Raw genomic sequence first — 5,858 nt, forward strand, 5'->3', positions numbered from 1 at the left:
AATTAAATAATAAAAGTTATTAAATATCTAGGTATTTTAAAATGACAAAATACTGATATATTAATCTGTTTGCCTCATATGAAAAATCTAGAGGACAGAATTGAATTTATTAATTAAATATGTCTTGTATTCTATTTAAAATATATCCTTAAAAATCTGAAGGTATTACTAATCTAAGAAATGCTAAGTATTTAACTTGCCACCAGAAAATTTGAGATTTCTAAGAGTTTAAAGTTCAAATTAAATTGGGAGAAATTATATGGTTGTGTTAACGTAAAAAAAAACCATTGAAACCTGTAAAGAATTTTTGTGAGTTTATTTGAGCCAAACTGTCGACATATGCCTGGAAGCAGAACCTCAATGAATTGAGATAGTGCTCCGGAGAATGGCAGGGTTACATCCGTATTTATACATGAAATTCATTGGTGACAGATTTAAGGAGGTGGGATTAAGTGAAGCAGGGGGAAACCTCTGTGATAGGATAGCAGGATCAATTAACATGATAATGAAGGAATTTATAGTATCTGCCCAGAACATTTGGTTGTGCCCCAGGGGCTCCAGAAAAAAGGGAAGTTACAAGTTACCCAGACATTTCAAGGGTATGTTATCTTAGAGGCAAAAAGGCAAATGGGCTCAGTAAGGATCAAAGTTGATCTTGTCAGTGAAGATACTGGCCTAGGACATAACTGCCCACCATAACTGCTTTTAGTTAAAGTTTAATTTCAGACCATCCTTTGTGGTTACTTTAGGTCTCCGAGTCTGCAGAACTGCCATGCAGGCCTCTCCTGAGCTTGTCAGGTCAGCATGTGGCCCCTTTTGTCCACAGTTGTAATAACAAAATGCATAAAGTATAGAAATTTATTTTTGAAAAAAAGTTCTTGCATTTTCTCTGGAGAAATTAGTAGTTCAAAATATATTAGAGTCCTTATATGTACTACATGTGGTAAAATTTCAACCTAAGATATAATATTTTATATGCTCTAATTAAAAAAGGATGATTAATTCTATAGTCTGAACCAAATTTTTAATATAAAAACCACTTTAAATTTAATTAATATATTTTAGAATAATTACAAAGAATATATGATATAATATTTGGGTTATGTATATTTGATGGTCTTTCTAAGTTAAATTTCAAGACTTTAACTGAGAGATAGCCTTGGGACATTACAAGGGCCCTGGAATGATTCAAGGATTTACTCTTGTCTTAAAAGAAATATTTTTGAACCCAATTAGGCCAATCTAATATACTTGAAATCATGTGGAAAGCTCTATCAAATAAAAATTAATAACTACATTTTATTTATATACATATATTTTAAATGTTGTAAAAGTTTCAACCTCTAAGGGAGGGTAGGACAAAGTTGCTAAATACTTTTAAGCAAAACCAGATTATTCAGCAGCAGAATTTCAAGAAACCCTCAGGCAGTCTGCTCTTTAAATAGGCTAAGGGGGTAGGGCAGCATCTGTACTTCATAGGTCAAATATATGTTTGCTTTTTCAATAAAGGTGCATACTTTAATTACTTAATAAATTAGCTTTTTACAAAATAATCAAGGTCTCATATAAACTCAGTTATATGAGACATCAATATTTTTATAAGTAATTAGATCTTAACAAAGGCCAAAGTAAAAATTTGCATATGTATGCAAATGATCACTAGCCAAAAAGAATACTATTTAAGAGTAAATTTTAAACTTAATGAAAAGGAGACATTTTAAAATCTCTTCCGCTACTATTTACAAAGTAAACTAAAGGTTATTATTCAAGCATTAAATCTCATCATTAATAAGTCACCAAAGGTAAAAAGAGAGTTACTTTTACTTGATTTGTATGCATTACAGTATTGGCCAGCATCTAAAAAACAACCAAGTTTGTTGCTCCTTTTAAGAGAAAGATAAAAGTTTTTAAAATAAACTCCCTAAATGTGGCCTAGAAATTATTCTAGGAGAAAAAACAGGAGATTCCCTTCAAATATCTAAGTAAATAATTTGTATTTTGCTTCCCTAACAAAGCTTATGTCAATATACTCAAAGACTGATAGCAGAAATCCAATTATGTCATTTACTGTCCACACCCAAGGACAAGTGAAGTTAGAAAATAAGCCTTATTTCAGACTGATTTAAATTGGCAAATTGAAATAAGTGAATATTCAGGGTTACTTAGTTGTACTAGGCAGGAGCCTATTCCTGGAGCATTAACTATTTTTTATTTATGGTTCATCTCATAGTAAAGCTGCTTATCATGCAATAAGTTCAAGGAATGTCCCACTTGCATGCTCCCAATTTAAAACAAAAAAGGGGGGATAGCAATCTCCTGTGAGTAAATTACATCAAGCCTTAATTACTTTAAAATTTTTTCACTTGTAATGCTGATGGCAAGACACCCATGGTGTCAGAATAAGCCAAAGGAAAATGATTTGGTTAAATGAAAAGATCCTGAGTTTGGTTTATAGAAGGATCCCTTTATTAACCTTTGGTCAAAGGTATGCTGTGTATTTCCAGAAAACTCCTCCAAGCCTGGGTAGATTCTTGCAACAATAAATCTGAGAGAGCAACTGCCCACCCTGTACCTGTGGCTACAGACAGACTACTCCAGCCCCAAATAGCAGTAGCCGCAAGCAACACGCTGATGAGACAGGAGGAGAAACAGTCCAGAGATGGGAGATGGTAAAGACGCCTTGCCATGCTAGCAGTCATCAGCTGTGCATCAGTGCAGGTTGCCCTGGACAAAGCCAAAGAAGGTTGGACCTGTATTGTCATTGCCCATTGTTTGTCCACCACCCAGAACTATCATGTCACAGGGGACAGTGATTGGAAAGGGGAGTGAAAGAACTGATGGCCCAGAAAGGAGCCTACTGCAAACTGGTTCCTTAGATGCCTGACAGCAATTTAAAAGGACATAAAAAAACTCAATCCTTTTCATTAAATTTAAAAATCTTAAAAGGACCTGAGCTCTGCGAATGGCATACACCTTTCTAAATTTATTAGAAAACCAAAAGGGGGATAGGCTGGAGGCAAAGACCAACAAGTAGTTAACATATAAATGCGAGAAGTCCATCAGAAGGCTGATGGACTTTGATATTCAGCAAGGGCTGAGAATCAGCACTGTATTACCCTGCTGCTGGCTGAATGGTTGAAGGCAATCTCGCGAGCCGCAGTTTGCTGACCACTGCCCTAACCTGATAATCCTTTATTGTTTACCAAACCTTACCATTGATGTCTGTTTGCTTTGCTAAAGGCAAATGTATATTCTAGTAAATAAAAAGCTATGTGTCTGGAGATTCAGGGAGCCACTCCACTAGAGAGTAGGTCTCCACCTGGTTCCTCCATGCCTTCTAAATTTTTATTTCTTGTCTAGTATATCCGTTTGTGCATCAGCCCCTTCTCCAGATTCTGAATCCTTGCTGCAAAAGGTGGCCACAAAGGTAGAGACCAAAATGAACAGAAAAAACAATTAGAGGAAAGAAGAGTATGTAGGGAGAAAAATGAAAAACAAATGTATTCTTAGGGAGATAAGCAGTCACAAAATAAATAAGTAAATAAACACAAACAACAAAGGAAAAATTAAGAGAAAAGTGAACTCTTGGAAATTTAAAACATGATGATGGCAAAATTAAGTAATGAAATATAATGTTGAGGAAATTTCCCAGAAAGTGGAACAAAAGACAAAAGAATGGGAAACATATACAGAGACCGGTTTGAGGGAGGGCCAACCTCAGTACTGTGAGTTAAAAAGGAAGGACCAGAGAGGTGAGAAGAATCCGCAGGTGAGAACGTGGGCTCCACATCAGATGGCCTACATTCAAACCTCAACTGGCGGGGCGATCCTGAGCAAAGATTAAACCTTTCTGTGCCCCCATGTCCTTACCCTAAAAATGTAAATAATAGTATTTTGCTTATTGGGTTATTGAGGATTCAAATTAGTCCATGCCAAAGCTAAGTTGTTACTTGTTACATTCTCAGTAAATGGCAGCCATCATTAAGTCCTCTTTCTCACACTACATACAACCTGTCACCAAATTTTACTGTATCAAACCACGTCTTACAATCTCTACTACCACCACTCATCCTCCATCACCTCTCCCTCAACACAGCAAATTCTCATTTCCCATCTCCCACCTCTGCCCTCCCTACAGTCTTATCTCAACAAAATTCAAGTCCCATTGTAGCACTCTTTTGCTAGAAATCATGAGTAAAAGCCAAACATTTTCCCATGAACAAAATGGTTCCACATAATCCAAACCCCCGTCATCTCCTGACCCCCCCCCCCCCCCCCCCATGACTGGCCTCCTTTCTGGACACTGTCTGCCAGGCACCTTCCTCCCAGGGCTTTGTGTTTGTTGCTCCCTCTGCCTGGAATGACCTTCTAGATATCTGAATGGCACACTCATGTTTTCTAATTCTTGACTCAAATAACCACCTTCCTAATGAGGCCTGTCTAGGCTACTCTAACTAAAACTGCAACCACACTACCTCCTGACCCTTCCTATCGCCATCCTGATTATTTTCTCCTTAGCACTTAATATTAACTGACATATTAAAATACTATTTTTTATCCTATCTGTTGTTTCATGAGCATAGGATTTGTCTCTTTTGTTCACTGATACATTCCCAACAAGAGTGATCAGTATAAGGCAGGCACTTAATATTATTGAATGAACTATATATCCACCTGGCTGGTATGGCTCAGTGGTTGAGCATGAACTAGAAGCCACGGTTGGATTCCCGGTCAGGGCACATGCCCGAGTTTCAGGTTTGATCCCCAGTATGGGGTATGCAGGAGGCAGCCAATCAATATTCTCTCTCATCATTGATGTTTCTATCCCTCTTCTCCTCTCCCTTCCTCTCTGAAATCAATAAAAACATTTAAAAATAAAAAAGAAAAAGAAACTATCCTAGAAGACATGAATTTCTGGATTGAAAAGGCCACTAAATGACCAGTAAAATTACTCCAAACATGAGGAACAGAAAGAGGATTCTATAAGCTTGCAGAGGTCATAAAACAGAATGTCATCTAACTTCTCAACAGCAATGTGGGGAAGAGACAATTGACAAATAATTTCTGACCTAGAATTTATTCTCAAATTATCAGATGAGTCTGAAGATTTTGACACTCAAAGTCTAAAAATATTTTGCCTCCCATGCCCTAAAGCTGCTATAAGGATGTGCATCACTTAAGCAGAAAGGAAAGCACAGGGTTCTGCAATCAGATGTGGTACAGGTCGAACCAAAGGACATTTCCAGGATGACAGCAAAGGGACAAGTGGGTACTAAAGCATGACCAGTCCAGACTGAAGAGGGAGGTTCACACACAGGGCCTGGGGAATGCCATTGTACAGCCCTCCAGCTTGGTAAAGGAGAAGGCAGAAGTCCCAGGACATAGCTGTGCAACATTCCAGACAGACGGAAGTGGCATGCCCAGGAGGGATCACACCCAGGGCGGAAACAGAACCTATGGGTTACTGATGGAGCCATCTCTGTGGAAATGTGTGCAAAATAGCTATTACGGAGTTTGAGAAGAATTAGCAGTAGATACAAAGAAAACTAAGTTCTCTCTCTGTGTCAGACATTTAACTTTAGGAAACACAAAAGTGAAATTCCTATATTATTTAGAAACACAGAGCTGCAAGAAGAAACTGGAGGAAGCAGGGAGAAATGGAACAAACAACTGGATTTTTATAAGCCATTTAAAATTATATGTATTCCTTTAAGAAATTAAAATTTTCAAAAAAATACAAAGCTTTTCAATTTCACCTATGATAATTTTTCTTTTACAGTATTTACCCACAATGTGATGGTAACAAGACGTTGGAACCTAGGTATCCAAGGCGAGAAAAACAGGAGCCAACTGAAGAC

Source organism: Myotis lucifugus, unplaced genomic scaffold, assembly GCF_000147115.1.
Source record: "Myotis lucifugus unplaced genomic scaffold, Myoluc2.0 scaffold_21, whole genome shotgun sequence".
NCBI classification, from domain to species: Eukaryota; Metazoa; Chordata; class Mammalia; order Chiroptera; family Vespertilionidae; genus Myotis; species Myotis lucifugus.